This window comes from Protopterus annectens, chromosome 9.part0, assembly GCF_019279795.1.
Source record: "Protopterus annectens isolate FY-2018-M chromosome 9.part0, PAN1.0, whole genome shotgun sequence".
NCBI lineage: Eukaryota > Metazoa > Chordata > Ceratodontiformes > Protopteridae > Protopterus > Protopterus annectens.
Genome location: NC_056743.1, coordinates 1,926,817,382 through 1,926,834,066, shown reverse-complemented (window position 1 = coordinate 1,926,834,066; position 16,685 = coordinate 1,926,817,382). Strand labels below are relative to the sequence as shown.

General features: G+C 39.8%; 1 protein-coding gene across 2 annotated transcripts in view; it reads left to right on the top strand.

Moving 5' to 3' along the window:
* Positions 1-209: 209 nt before the first annotated feature.
* Positions 210-16,685, top strand: part of TRMT1 (tRNA methyltransferase 1) — a 733,367-nt gene continuing 716,891 nt past the window's right edge. Inside the window, exon 1 of one of the 2 annotated variants that reach the window (XM_044084732.1) lies at positions 210-757. The gene's annotated coding sequence lies outside the window, so the exon portion shown is untranslated. Of the gene's footprint in view, positions 758-920; positions 1,139-16,685 lie in introns of those variants that run through there. The other variant, XM_044084733.1, reaches the window with a different exon arrangement.

Below are 16,685 nucleotides of genomic sequence, written 5' to 3'. Positions count from 1 at the left end.
ACAGGGGCACAGCTAAAAATAATGGGTAAAAAACACTATCGTCACTCATAACTCTCAACTGAAAAAGCAATCATCCTCAGTTTTGCGTCTTAAAAAGTTAATGTTCCACATTTTAGGGTATGTTACGCATTTAGGGTTAATATTAATGTCGTGGCCAGCCGAGAGATATACTTTGCAATAAAGCTTTGCCATACTTAGTGGCAGTAAAAGCGTCAGATGATAACGGAGAACATTTCTTACCCACGTCAATTTGTATTGGATTTGCATTTGGACACAGTCCGTGATTTTCCATTATCGTTGCCAAAGGCCCAACAATAGGGACAAATTTTAAACACTGCTTTCATGCTTACGACTTACAAACATTACCATACATATTTTGAATGACATAAAAGCTAAAACTCAAAACGTTTGTGATTACTTAAGTGAATTCGAGCTTCACTGATTTGACAGGGGGAAAAAGACAAACTTTGTGACTAACAGACCTAAAACGTAACGCAGAAATCTGGCCAATAAAAAAATGGATTCTTTTACACAAACTTACAATTCTTATCTACTACAACTCACTCTCCCACTTACAACTATGGTTATGGCTAGACTGAACCATAACCAACTTCTGCTTCCGTGAATGCCTTATTGCACCACACTATGGGAGGAGTGCAGAATATTACCCACGGTGCAGTAGTACGTCCCGGCTTCCTTACTTCCAGAGTGAAGCAAACATGGCAGCGCCCATAATTTAAAAGTAATTTGAGTTGAGGTTGGTATGAAGAATTAATGTAAGATAAGAATGTATAATTGTGGAAGTGTTAGTTATATTTGCAGTTTATTAGCTGAGTAAGGGCTTGTTTTTCAGGTGGTTTATAACGCGTCCTTACGTTTCTGAAGGCATATTGGCACACTTTTATTAGAGTGTTTATGCAGAGTTCATCGGTTATGCTTTTATGCTCACTAAGTGTAATCATTATACCTTTTATTGCGTTGTCTTGCCACCTAGTAAGTCAAGTTTTAGGAAAGGTATTTGCAAGAAGAGCACGAACCCTATTTACTGTTTTGGTATGCACCGACCCTGAACGAGTAGTTGTGTATATGCGTTGTATAATTAGTAGGAAGCCTAATAGTTTTGCTTTTGATACTGAAGGTTGGTATCTGTGTGTTAGAGTTTGAGAATAATTTTACTTTATCGATGTGATGCAGATATTTGTTTTATTTATGTATTGTGTTTCACAATGCAAGGAAAACTCCACTTACGAGCAGACTAATGCATTGAGTCGGATATATCTGTATATATTTTGCTGCTCCTGCTTTCCTGAGTTAGACGTAAAGTTATAATAAAATCACATATTTTAGTGGTATGTCTGTTATTAAACATCAAAGCGGCGCCTATACAAATATTCATTAGCATTTCTAGCATTTTAATGCGGAGAGGTTGAGCAATAGGACCCCCATAGACATTTGCATTTTTATAGAAACTTAATGGTGTGACCAAGATGTAACAATGGATTAACGTAAAAAAAGAATAAGTTAGATTATATTTCTCGTTGATTTAAAATTAAAGAAAACAGCATTGTAATACAAGATCTTGTAAATCAATACAAGTGCGATTTCAAGGATTCACCATTACAAACGTTAGAAGTTTGTATAATAATTTAGGTTAGAACGAATGTCAGCAAGTAAGATCAGTTCTGTATTTGCAGACAGTTCTTACTACAACAACAAGTTTCGAATTCTTCAAGAAAAAAGAATGGATATCAGTTATTTTTATATACAGTATAACATTTGACAACTAGTTATGTTAGTAACACAGAACCTGTTGTAACACAGGAGTTTAATAAAACAGAAAATTAGAAGTGCTGAGAAGCAACGGTGTGCATATGAGGATCCTGAGTAGGATATAGAATTGTATAATAGCAGAATGGAAGGAGTTGTAATGAAATCGGATAAGAAAAAGTACAAAAGGGTTAGTATTGGGTATAGCTCAAAGCAAGATTTTATATGTTAACTTATGTGTATATAGTGTCTTTGGTACAAGTCATGGCTGAACATTGTCCATAGTCAAATCCAGTTATTTGACTAGTAATAACAAATTAAACACACAAAACAAGAAACAGCAAAAACAAACCTCTGTACCTAATGTCAATGGAAACAAGACTTTGGCAAGGAGGTGAGCATCAGGCTTATTTAATGTCTAAAAAGTAAAAGCTTTGTTCCAAACTGCGATCACATCACAGTCGGTACCCTTGTTGCATATTATCTAGACTTCCTCTTGCTACCAAAAAGCAATTCCTCCTCTCTCCGTGTTATGATAGCGTTATGTTGATGACTGTATATGACGCCCCTTTTTTTGTCGGGGTGGGCTGTTGGGTCTATTGTCAGGAGATAATATGCTTAGGTATGAAAAGAAGGTATTGTCTTAATAGCTAGTGTTATTCAAGGAGGATCCATTATATGTCATCCTGAGATGAGACTGTTGATAGCCTTAATTGTTTTGCAGGAGATGGCCTGCATCTGTTCTAGGCTTTCCATGTACTTGCAAAAGCCTTTGATACTCCATTGTGCTTTTTTTTTTTTTTTTAAAACAGTGTCCATCTAATAAATTTACTACGCTAGTATGTCTAACACTAAACTGGACCACAAGGTAGCTCTTCTGAATGCCAGGAATCCCAGTAACAAACTGCCCGATCTTGAGGTTTGCCTGCTTATGAAGCATGTTGCTGTATGTGTAGTTAGAGAGACTTTAAATGTAAAGAGAGCACTCCCTCCATACTTGTTTTACACCTACCATGTCTTCAGGCATGGTAGAAACTGCTGTGGTGTTCTCATGTTTATGAACCACATCTCATCTAGAGAAATGCACAGAGACCTATTAACCAGGTTCCTAGAACTTCAGTTTACCATGGACAAGGCAAGCTGCTAGCTTACAAGCATGTTTCAGAACCCACTTCATGTCTCCTGATGATAATGTTAGATTCCTGGAAGGTTTACAAGAAATTCCTATGACCAATAACTCCATAATCCTAGGTGACTTCTTTCTGAGCCGTATACTGGAGCACCTGTACCTCTAATGTAGGATACGTTCAAAGGTGTTTTTGATTTGATGTTCATAGGTTAGTACTAGGCTAAACTGCCCTTGTGAGCCTAGCCAATTATCCTTTGTGAGACTTAAACCCTGCACCTTGCATTTCTAAGGCAAACACTTAACCATTAGGCCACCCTCCCAACCTTAAATAAGAACTTCCTGGATCAAATAGTGTGCAAGAAACTAAAATGTTCTGGTTCTAGTCCTCCCTAATATTGTCTCGACCTGCTCCACTCTTAGTCTCTCCTTCTCCAGTGAGTTGGACCATAGACCAGTGATATTTACTTTCCAAACTGCCAACTGTTACCAATGTCTGTATTTAAGGACTCCAAACTAGTGAACCTTGCACCATTATATGATTGCTAAATATATCTATGATATCGCTACTGTTGACCCTGCCACAGCATGTGCCTTCACTATAGAATTTTTATGGCCACTTGGACAAATACGTAATCTAGCAGTCACAACTAGTGCCAAATATGTACAATGGAAAATTTAAAAACACTCCCTGGTGGTCAACTGACAAACTTAAGAACAGAGTTTATAAAAAAATATCGCCCATAAAATGAACCATGAACTGAGATTAGCTTCTGAAGTGAATAACTACAAGTCTTTAAACTGTGTTAGAAAACTAAGAAATAACACTTGATGTTGCTGTGAACTTTTCCTTAATTTGGATTGGAGCTGGGGAGTCATATTTTCATTTAACGAAAACCACAAAATAGATACCCACAGGGTACAGAACTAAAAAAAAAAAAAAAAAAAAAAAAAAAACGAAGAACCACGTCCAAAGCACAAGGCAGAAAGTTTAATCCAAGATGCATACAAATTCATTTGCTAAGCGCTTTCACCATTAAACATGGCATCATCAGAGTAAAATTAAATTACTCTGATGATGCCGTGTGTAATGGTGAAAGCGCTTAGCAAGTGAATTTGTATGCATCTTGGATTAAACTTTCTGCCTTGTGCTTTGGACGTGGTTTTTCGTTTTTCATATTTTCATTAACCCTATTTTTCTTCATGGAGTCAGGGTGCCAGTTCAACTTTTGCCATCTCTCTTGATGCAATAACACACTCCTAACGTCTTCGGTCATACCAGACTGTCGCAAGTCTTTTCTCATACAGCCCATCCATCACTTTGCTGAACACTTGATTCCTTTTGCCTTCTTCCTGAATGTCTCATATCTGCTTTTATGTCTTTATTCTTTGTCTGTCCCACAGTATGTATCCTAACACCCACCTCAGTACTTATCTCCAACACCTGTAGCTTCCTTAACTGGTCTGCCTTCACTATCCAGGTTTCTGTACCATACAGTAGTACCTGTCACACCACAGTTTGTATACCTTTCTTTTCAGCTTCTTTGACATTATTCTGTCACACACAGTATCCCTGACACTGAGTTCTAGTTGGCTGTAGCCCTCTGATTCTGACTTTGACCTCCTCATTCAGACTACTGTTCTACTCGGCCACCTCTCTCAGATGCTTGAAGCTGTTAAAATGTTCCACTGTTTTTCCTTCTGTATCTCTGTTTTCATCTACATCTGATTTCCCCCATTTGTTGCCATAACGACTGTCTTGTCTGTACTGTTTCATCCCACATGCCTTCATTTTTGCATTTGATCCCACTATTATTTGCTAAAGTTCTTATTAGAGTCTGCTTGGAATGGCACATTATTTGTATATAGCGGCATTGTTGATTTGTTCTCTGTCTTGTTTGTTAATGTAGTCCATTACCAGTATGAGCAACAGTGGTCTCTGATTTCTTTTTTGAATAAAAAAGTTAGAGATATGATTTTGACAACTTTTTTGCTAGGATCAAAGCCACCATGGGAATGGAGAAAAGAGATTTTACTAGTAGGGATGGCTAGAATTAGAGGTATGGAAAATGGGCAAGGAAGGCTGAAATTTACTGGAGGAAATTGTCAAAGGGAACCAAGGTAATGGGAGTAAATGCCTAGGGAGGGAACGATAAGAGTGGAATGCAGCAAAGTAGAAATTTGGAACACAAGCTAGAGACTGTGGTAGAGTGTTTAGTTGAGTCTAGAATGGAAGCTGCATTTAGGAAAAGGGATGACTAGTATGGCATATAAAGTCTTGCATGTTAACTATAAGAATCAATCCGTGGAGATTAAAAAAGAATGGGAAGGCAGTTTAAAAAGGAGCAGTGGGGGAACTTCATCCCCAGTCTGACCCCCATGTCTGATGGACAGAGGTCGACAGTAAGTGAATTATTTAATTCCCAACTAGCATATTCCCCACATAACCTTTAGCAACCTTTTTATAACATACCCCACCTTATAGGTGTCCAAGGAACTCTGGGACAAAACTGGATTGGGTTGCATGGCTTGTAAAGACCTTGGTGGTCATTAGCTTAGAAACCTATGAACATCTGTATGACTCCCAAGTATGCAACAAAAGTCCAGAAGGTTAGGATATTTGCATTGAAGTGTGCGCATATGTATTTTTGTACCCCAAGCTGACTTCAGATGATTTTTCATTGGGTATATGACAGATGTTGGAAGTGTGATGAGAAAGAGAGAGGTAATTGGGAACATGTTTTTTGGAGAGTGAATGAACTGTTAGACTTGAGCAATTTCCTGCAGAGTACATTATCAGAAATGTTGGGAGAGCAGATGGTTGTAAGTAAAGAAATTATTCCCTTGAACTGGGATAAGAGAGCTGCATTGCTAAGGCCTTAATAATTTTAATGTTTGCTTCCAGAAATCAGTTACTAGCAAGTGGACATCAAAATCTAAGCCAGCCATAACCCAAGTATTGAATATTATACTTGAAATAAAAACAGAAGGTCTTTTTATCAAAGGAAAAGAGCCAAATAAATGGAAATAAACTGTTGGGGAGAACAATACATGCAGAATGTGATCGGGAGGAGTGAAATTTTAAGGGAAGGCAGGAATTAAGCAGTTTATGTAATGTAGCAAATGAAAATTGTTTTAAAAAAAAAAGAAAATAGATGTACACTGAATGAAATTTAACAATGGAAAGTGTTACTTTGGAAAGAGTAGAAGCCAAAGTAGCTCCATTTGCTGAAAGGGTAAGAGAACAGACTATGGTGGCTTGGGTACAAGCGGAGAAGAGCAGAAGACAATCTGGTAAAGAAGATTTGGCACAGACAGGAAGATGGCAAGAGGAAACGAGCATCAAACAGAGGTGGATAGATTGTGCGGGAAGATCTGCGAGAGTCGGGCATGAGTGTCAAAGAAGATAGGAGAGTGGCATTGAATAGAGAGAGGGAGATGGTGATAGTTTGATGTGACACTTTGAGCCCATGTAGAAAATGGGGAAGGGGGGGGGGTTGATGATGCCTGTGGTTTGTATTTTCTATTAGTGTATTTGTAGTTGTGTCTTAAAATGTGAGTGTTAGTGTCAAATTCACTGGGAATCAAAGAATTCTTCTTGAACCGGGGTAAGAAAAGCCTCCTTAGAACATAAGGAAATGTCTTGGGCATCAAGGAGGACTCCAGAATTTGATAACTTACTAGACCCAGAATTTACTGTCAAGTTATAACTAACTGAACCAGAATGTACAAGCAGGCTATAATTAACATAGGTGGGCATGGAGTTCAGCTTGTAAATAGTTACATGCATACTGGAAAACCGTCACAAATGTTAGAGTTTAACTGTAAACTTCATACAGGATGAAAGTGGTTGCTTCTAACTTTTCATTTGCGTTATCTGCAGTGACTGCAAAAGGAGGAAACACTAAAGTGCTTGTGGCAGCATTATTTATATAGCCAAGTTGCTGACTCACTTTAAAGAATTATGTACCTTAAGAGCCTGCCTACTGCCTGCAAAAGCACGGAAAGTTATTTTGACCCTTACTGGAATCTGTCTACTCAAAAAGCTGCCTTTTATTGAGAATAATGCTCAACTAGTTCAGGTTTTCTGTTTTTAGACTGTAGCACATCTGCTGATGTTCCAGCTTTCATTCTGCAGAGCTTAAGGATCGATCATGCCTTATTCTAACCAAGAAGAGCAAGATGTATGAGAGACTGTACAAGCAAATCCAGAGGAGAATGTAATTAACTGTAATCGAACGGTAACGTGTCTGGTTTGAGTACAGTAGAAAACTAAAGGGCCCTCTGGAATACAGGTGAAAGTGTGATAGATGAGCCCCCCCCCCCCTGCAGCTCATCATCACCTCCTTTCTTTGTTCACCTGGTTTACCATATGGAAGACACTGTGCAGCATCTTACTGCTGTTGAGGACTGTACCCAAACTCCATCAGCCTTACAGCAGTTGTGCCAGCTCCGCCTCCAGTGTCGACTGTAATTCAACACGGGTCATTTGAAATGCAGTAAGAGATTATTCTTTGTACCATCAGCTCGTGGTTGCACGATTAGGGAAGTTAACTTAGAAATTTGCCTGCAGATTGGAAAGTTAATTTAGGGAAGTTTCATAATAATGTGTGACAGGAAGTGACCGGTGCAAGAGACTGAGTTCACCACCCAACCCTGTGGTCCACACTCCCAGCTGGAATGTCCTGTCCAGACTATATTTATTTCAGTTTGGTGACTGGGGAAGTCCACTGGGCCAAGAAGAGCCCGTTTTCAGTGGAGGATTGGGGCGAAAAAGATCCATATACAATGTATAAGTTCATAGGCAATTATATTCATGAATATCAAGCATGGTATATACAATGTACACAGAGTAAGATGCAGAGTCAAAGGGTGAAAATAATTACAATTAAATACAGAGTAGCTGTAGTGGCAGTGGACAGAACATTACACATTCAGTCTGTAGCTAATTAAACATTTGGATTTCAAAATTTCAGAAATAAATTGAAGAGGAAGATTTAGCAGAAGAAAAGTATGTCTAGCAGATAGTAGGCAAGCATGTAGGATGAAATGATTGTGTTGTAGAGTGGCTTTAAGTTTAAGTTTACTTTAGAGTGGCAGTAAGGCTAGTTGTTTACAGAAATGTGGTAGTAACCATTTCCGAAGTATAGCTGTCTAAGAAGGTGTAATATGGGAAAAGGATAAAAGGAAAATAGAAATAGCAGTTCGGCAGTGGAGCTGGCGGTTAACTTGAGTAGAGGGTTGCCAGGTGGTGAGATGAGGTAGGGCTGCTGAATGGATGGCAGAGGGGGGACTCGAGTAGGAGACAAACAGGAGCATATCCAGTCTGAGGATAGGTAGGAGTGTAGGAGGGAGTTGAAGTTGGTGTGGTTACGGGTATTACGAAAGGAGTGGGGGAGAGAGTTCCATAGTTTGGCTATGGAGTATGATGGCAGAAGTTGTCCAGGGGGCCGGGAAGGTTTGTGGATTTATAGATTTCGATTTTCTGATCGGAGTGAGTGGTTGGGGTATGTAGGGGGTTAAGGAGGAGGAGAGAGCAGGATGGCTTGAGCACGAGTTTATGGCCAGTGGTGTGCTTAAGACAGTCCTGGTAGTTGGGAAGGTCTAGCCACTTTAGAGATTGGAGAGAGTTGCAATGGTGGGATGAGTTTTTGGAGTTTGTGACAAATTTGCAGATTTTATTGTAGCAGCAGTCCAGTTTGGATTGTAAGCCAAGTTGGAGGTTGGTGAGTGGGGGGGGTGCCGTATATTAAATAGGGAAGAAGGTAGGTGGAGGGAGTCAGGTAGCGGTTGTCTGTATAGGAGTCCTAGCTTTTGGTGAGTCTTTTAATGGCGGTTTGAATACGGATGTCAAATTTCAGATGCTCATCAATAATGATATCAGGGGGTTTGGTGTGTGGCACAGTCTCATTGGGGGTGTTATTTTGGCTAATTATTGAAAAGGAGGTGTTATCAATTGCTGAGTGTCTAGAGGGAGTAAAGATATTAGTTTTGTTTTATTTGCATCCAGGGCAAAATGGGTTGTTCTGCATCCAATTTTTTGTTTTGGTGAAAGCAGATTGGGTCTTTAGTTACAGGTCGGAGGGGGAGTCAGTAGTGCAGATGGTAGTAGTCATCTGCATACTGGATCAGGGAGGACTCTGGGATGGAGTGGTGAAAGTTATTCATGAATATGTTGAAGAATAAGGGGCAGAGCGAGAACAGAGCCTTGAGGAACGTCGGTGGGAGTGTGTAGGAAGGGAGAGGTAGATTTCCCTTTTACAGCTTGAAGCCTTTCAGAGAGGTAGCTAGAGAACCAGGATGTTGTAGAAGGGGATAGGCTGAGATGGGAGAGGTGGGAGACTGTGACAAAGGCTTTGGATAGGTCTAGGAAAAGGGTAGATACGAGTTTGCCAGAGTCACGAGCAAGGTTGATGCATTCTAGGAAGGAGAGTAATTTGCTCAACAAATGACGTGTCGTTAATACCAGTGTCATTTCAAACGTGGGGGTATCATATGATACCATGTGTTCTGTGGCATTTGTGCACTTGATGAAGCTACAAGAAAAATTGCTGGCTGAGTTGGGTGAGATATTTTAGTCTGGAGGTATTGGTGAAAACTGTGGATTGTGTAATGTTGAACTGGTTGTATGAACACCTGTTTTTGGCTTGATGCATGCTATTTCTTTGGTTTTGGCACATGTATTCAGTAGGGGTGCAGATTTTGCTACTTTGGGAAAAAAAAAAGTCCTGAGTTGTGGGGAGAGGTTACTGTTTTAGGCCCCAGTCATCTATATGCTGAATGCATTAAAGGAGAATTGCTTGCAGCCATATAATTTCCAGCTGGGCTGGTGCATTTAGTGTCATGGCTTGGAATCTGTTTCAAAGTCATCCAAATTGGCCTGGTTGCATTCGCTACAGAAGTAAGATGGCCAGATGAAGAATTCTTAGTGCTTTTTCCTCAGTGGTGCAATGACCTCTGTAGAGTTAAGAATGTTGATGTTGAGGGGGTTGGTGGCTTTGGCCCTCACACAAAGCCAGTTTAACCATTTTGCCTTTAACTTTTTTTTTTTTGTCTGATTACTGTACTTTTAGAGTTGTGTGTGTGACTTGAGTACTCCTTGTATTTCTAATGCATTAGACTTTGGGTTTTGTAGTTGAATATTCAGTTGGAAGCCAGCAGAATCGGGGTTATCCAGCTGCTGTCTGCTGCTTTTAATTTGTGCATATATTTAGTTGGAAAGGCAGGAGCAGAGAAAAGCCATTGACCTTACAGACTTTAATAGTAGATGGCAAACCATGAAATTTAACTGTACAGTAGGGTGTTTAGTGAAGAACTTTTATTTTAAGTAGGCGAATACACGTTACTGTTTTTTCATTAGAGTGGAAATTCTTAATGGGACTAAAAATAAAGGTTTTTGCTTGAAAACATTAATCTGAGCAAAAATGAATGTATCTTTCAGAAATGTTGGCATCAGAATGTCTGGACTTGGCTCTCGTATCTTCTGCTAGAGTACTGCTTCCTTGCTGGTTTCAGCAGCAGCCTTATACATGTGCTTCCCAGTTAATACTGCTCCCTTGCTGGTTTCAGGAGCAGCCTCATACATGTGCTTCCCAGTTCAGTCTTCTTAGTGACTCGTAACAGAGTTTCTGCCTCCCTCTCTCTGGTATTTGTATGTCATCAGTTTTACTTTTTGTGTGGATTGTTTTAATTGCCACTTGGCTTTAAATACAGCTAAGAGCGTTTGCATTAAACACATGTTGACTGACCAACGCAGTCAGCTGGACCTAAGCACAAGTCGTCCTACTGCTTCTGCTGTCACCGTTTCGCTTCAGTCACCTGGTGGGGATGGGATAACTTCTGTAGCTAATAGTCTCCTTTTACAGAGAATGCCAGGATGGAGTCCTCTCCAGCACAGGTCAAAGGTGGATCATGAACACAGGCACAGAGACCAAAAGAACTGAAAGTTTATGACTATGGTCTCTTTCTCTGCAGAGTTTGACAGTGAGCCTCCCAGATGTTTAAGGTTATTGGACTGTTCTGTTTACAGGCTGTCTTTTGTATCCCAAATGTCTGCTGTACCTCCTCTTGTCCATCTATCATGTACCCATGAAACTGCGTGGTTCTGGGTCAGCAGTTTGAGACTTTAAAAAACCCTTGCCCAACTTGGGAGGCCTCATCTGTTTGTGGCCCCAGCACATCTGTTTTTAACCTTTTACCTGTACTACCTCAGAGGAATTTTTAGAGTAAGAGCACCCAAAAGTTGTGACCTTCTGGCAACAAACTTTAGTGCCTTACCCCACAATCACAAGGGATGATGTTTGTGGTCGGGCCTCTTTATACGGAAGTCAGAGCTACCCAGTTTCTGAATCCCTGGTGTCGCTCTCTACTTTGGACACGATATAAGAGTCTTCATGGGTTCTGTTCAAACAGCTTTATTATATACAAACACATCACGATAGAAGATTAGTAACTTTAACTTGGGTAACTTGCATACAAACTAACTACTGCAGTCGTACGTGCTCCCTCTCTGGCTGCACTCTCAAAATGGCACTGGGAAAAGCACATTGCTGGTATTTATATGTACAAGGCTCAGTCCTTGATGTGCTTCTTTAAAGAAACAGCACATACACTCTGATCTACATCCAGCATTTGTAACCCCTTATGTCAGTTTCTGGGGGGGGGGGCAGAGGTCTGAAGTTGAAACTGATATTGCCTACCTGTCAGACTCTGATGGTTGCCAGTTTTCGTAATATCAGGCTGTGTTTTTTTTTTTTTTTTTTTTTTAGCACCAGTATTTCAGGCATTTGTTTTTTCTCTTCACTGCAATGGGCTGCCTGAACTGGCCAAACCTCTGGTTGTAGCCGTTTCAGGTCCATTCCCTTATATTAGTGGAACTAGAAGTAATGAGGCACAGCTATTTTTTTTTCCAGATCTAAGATTTCAGAAGTATCATTTGCCTAGTGGTTTCCTTCTGTACCAACGGAGGAGATTCCTGAGGAACTCGAGGCCTTAGCTGGGTGTAAAGATATAGACCATGTACCTGCCATGAAGACCCTATCTTGATGTGATTATAGAGGAAGCCTGCAATTTTTGCCTTTTTCTGCTGATGATCTTGCTTTGGAGAACAACTTGATTTATAAGATTGGATTGGCCACTTGAAGATATTCTGTTGGTTTAACAGGAGATTCCTCAGTTAGGAATGCAAGTTATTCGATTTGACCCCTTTGATTGTTACTCGATTAGTGCTTGCATTTAAAGTCATTTATTAAGTTGTTGTGTACATTATCCCTCCCTAGGGACTGTGGTGTTTGGAGAGTGGGCGTTTGGATGCTACTATTTCTAGTACAACACTGAAGGAAGGAATCCACTTCCCTTGAGTATCCCTTTGACATGTGTGATGTTTTTTGATTGATTTAGGAAGAGCTCATTTACTTTGTAACCTTGGTCATTTGATGATTAACTACCTGATGGAAGCCACATGGTTCACATTCTGTGTGATGTGTTGAACAGACAGTTAAAATGTTATACCAGCTTCTCTGAAACACACTTTGAAGAGCTGTGTAGCTATTGTTTCTGCAGGGATTATTCACATAGCTGAAGTCTCAGCACAGCCATGTGTGTTGAACAGGGTAGATGGCCTAATTCATTGTTCATAGTTAAGGCTTTACTTTATTGTAAGTTTTGATGTGGTAAGCACATGGGTTTAACATCCTTGGCTGCTTTTTGTATGCAGCATTTGCATTATTTCTATAAATATTATCATGCTCTCTTTAATTGTCCTCTCAGATTCATTTCACCGTAATCTGACAAATGAAAATAAAATAAGGTGCTAGAACTGCTGTCCTTTTGTTGTACCTAGCTCCCTGTCCTGCTAGGCTTCAGTTAGCTTTTCTTGGCGAGGGTGTCTAGGTATTACTCAGTCACTTTTTTAGGGACCTCTACCTTTTGGCATAGACTTTAACAGATTCTTGGAAAAGAAGAGGCAGCATTTCCCCCTCCCCTTTTAGTGCTGTGTTATTCATTCCCTTCAAAGATTTTTTCAGAACTTGCCCAGTCCAGTGGATGTCCTGGTTCCATTATTATCAGGAGTCTGATATGGCAACAGCTGAGGCTGGTAAGTGTTTGTGATAACCTCAGCCTGTCAGGGACGCCGTATTTTGAGGAGACTCCAGCAATCTTGACTCCCACTTTAGGCATGTCTTGATTCAGTATATGTTGAAGCCAGCACAGTTTGGTACTAACTATCCACCCCATCACCTTATGAAAAAAATGTTCATATTTGACATTTGTTTAATCCAAACATTTTGTTCTTGTCAAATTTTGGTTCTGATTGTAATTGTATTCCCTTCTGTAGTATTCTTTCTCAGACTTGGACTTAAAAATTGGTATTGTAGGAACAATACTGTTCCCTGGTTAACATACTCAAATAAGTAAATCAAGGCAGAGTTGGGCTTCCTGATCCATCTATTTCCTTTTGTGTGCAAGAGACTGGGGAACTATGTCCTTTTAGATCACAGCAGGGTTGTCCTCCAGTCTTTCTTTTCTGTTGCACAGGCACTGTGTCTGCCCTTTCTGTATCTCCGTGGCAGTAAAATTATGTTTTTGGTTGACTGAGTTGGTCCCACTAGGACAGTGGCCTCTCTTTCAGGGGATACCTGATGTGGTATTCATATTGACTAGGGAAAATGCACCAGGGAACTTCCCCCTACTGTTTTGATAAACTGCTTTTGTAAATGAAGAGTGCAAATATTTGTAAATAATGTAACTGTTATGATAATAATCGCCTTCTGTTTTTAGTAAGTGCTGTGGGAAGTTTATATCCACCTGAGCTACCGCCAGTGTGGACAGATGGGGCTTTGGTATGACACCTTATCTTAAGGATAGCATACTTGGGAATGTAGCCCCCTTGCACACTTATACTGCAGTGTCAGTAATGGATATTAATCCAATTATCTGGTGTGTGAGAAGAATCCAGAACCTTAAGGTCTTCCAGTACCAAAGGCAAGTGTGCTACCTGTGGAGCTACTGAGATTCATTTTGCTTCCATATAAGCAGCAGCCTTTTTTAATTGCTGGATGTTTCTATCTGACCTCTCCAATCAGTGGTCTTAATTTGAAAGCACTTTAAATGCTACCATTTAACTTCAGTGCAGTTGCATCTACACCACCTGGTGTTTTGAATATGTCTGATGCAGTAGATTGTGATGAAAATGTATCAGTGTACTTGACTGTCTTCAAGTGTAATGTATTATTTGGACCACTTTGTGTTCTTTTTGGTTGTAAGTGGTCACTTTCCCAGAAGGCAGTTAAAGTGTTCTTTATGCAGGATCAGGTGGTGAGCAGTCTGCCCTCGTCCCCAGTGCATACCATTGTTCTTCTCTAAAAGCATTTCAAATCGGCAAGTGAAGGGCACCTTTGCACCAGCCCTGGCCCATATTGTTTGTTGTTTTCTCCATCGCCACAATTTCTTACTTTCTAGCCTATGCTACACAAGAGGTTGTTGTTTATTTATTTTACATTTGTTAACTGGGCTAGTCTAACTGGATACATTTTTATTTTCAGTAGAGGCCCGGGGAGAAAAGCTCCAGTAGTAGCAAATAGAAATTAAAATCCATGTTACATAGTAAATGAAAGGATTACAATAAAAATACAAGTAATAATAAAATAAAGTAGGTACTGACACTAGAAAAAGTGATATAAAAGTATAGGATAAATTATTATACAGTATGATTCCTGAGGAATTTCAGTGCATCATACAGGATAGAATACACACAGTATGTTGATTTTGAGTTCACCAGTTACGTCCTGCTTCCAAGGAGTAAGCAGTAAAGTAAATGTAGTGGGAAGAGGAAATATCAGTAGTGAAAGCAGAAGATTATTCAGGGTTGCTGCAGGGGCATAACCAGTGTGTTTTGAAGTGTCTTTTTTGAGGTTTTGTTTAAAGAGAGGCAAGGAAGAAAGTAAGGTTAGTTAATTGGGCAGTAGGTTCCAGTTTATTCCCGCTGTGTTAGAAAACAGGGAATCTCCAGCCAAGTTGTTAAGACTTGCTTATGCTAGCAAGAAGTTTGCTAGAAGAGTGTAGTGAATTTAGATTTTTGTAGGGGATTATGAGATTGGAGAGTATTGGAGTGCTGTTAGGTTGGTAAAATATCTTGTGGGCAATGGTGAGTTGGGAGAATGTCAGATGGTTTTGAAGTTCAAGCCAGCCTAGCTGCAGTAGATTCGGACAGTGGTGAGTTCTAAATTGATTGCCAGTGGCAAATCTGGCAATGTTATTATAGGAATTAGCTAGTTTGATAAGATTATTTTTCTTTAGGTTAGTGTATATATGAGAGAGGTGTACAGAAGAGTTGAGATTAAATGGGAGTGAGCGATCTTGGTTCTGGCTATCTGAGTTAGGAAAGGTTTGATTCTATATAAGGAGCCTATTTTTCTGTTGACTGTTTTTATGGTGTTGTTTATATGGCTATCAAAATTAAGGTTCTTGTCAATAGTAATAATTCCTAACAATTTAGTGGTAGAGTCGGAGGATATAATAGTGCCATTATTGGAAATGACTGAGAAATCTATGGGGGAGGACTTGCTGGTGGGTGTAAAGAGAAGCTTAGTTTTTTTAGCATTGAGGAGGCGGCAACATTTCGAGAACCATGTTTCTACCATGTTAAATACATTCTGAGTTAAAGAATGTAGTTCTGATGGGGGAGTATGCTGAGCATATTAGCATAGAATCATCTGCATATTGAATGCAGGTGGCTTGAGGAATTGCTACATGGAGGTCATTGATAAATAGTGAAAAAAGAAGAGGTCCTAGAATAGATCCCTGAGGGACTCCAAGGGTGACTGGCAGGAGGGATGATATATTATTTTCCCAGAGAACTGCCTGTTGCCTATTGCTAAGATAGGACCTGAACCATTGAACATCCTGAGAGTCAAGGGAAAGGGATTCAAGAATGTTTATAAAAAGGGTGTGGTTTAAAATGTCAAAAGCTTTTGAGAGGTCAATAAAGAGTGCAGATGAGAGGTTGTTTTTATTGTGATTTCTATTGATGGCATCTGTAAAGGATAATAGGGCAGTTGTGGTACTATGTGATGGCCTAAAGCCATGCTGGCAGTTTTCTGTAATGTTATGTTGAGATAAATGGTTTAATAGTGGTTGGTGAATGCATATTTGCTAAGGGTGTTAAGAGCTATCTGCCGGTGGTTAGAGTAATCATTTGAGTTACCACCTTTGTGTAGGGGGATAATATGGGAGATTTTTCAGATGCCTGGAATGGTTCCCTCTTTAATGGTTCTGTTTATGAGGGTGGACATAGAGTAGGCAATTACCCTTTTTTGCAGGTATTCAGATTGTAGCTGGTCAGCAGGAGTACAAGGCTTAAGTTTTTGGATGAATTTGTAGATGAGTGGTAGAGATGGGTTGCAGATGGAATGTTGGTAGAGTGCCAAGTATGGTGATGGGAAGGCTTGAATTATTTGGGATTAGTTGACTGGCTAGCGATTGTATGGTCTCTGTGAAGAAAGTATTGATGGCATTGGCAGTTCGATGGGGGGTATTTAGATCGGCCTCTAGTGGGGTAGGTGTATGAGAGTGCCCTGGGAAAAGGAGTTTATTGATACTAGAATCAAAAACCAAAAATAAATAGAACTGGTAGTGAACTAAACAGGATCCACACAGAACTAAGTAAAAGATTTAATGAAGCGCTTTTCGTTTGCTTAGTAAGCAAACTTCCTCAGACAAAGGAAAATCCATAAACCACAGCTTTAAATAGTTATACAAACAAGTTAATTAATCCTAATTGACATTTAAAGAA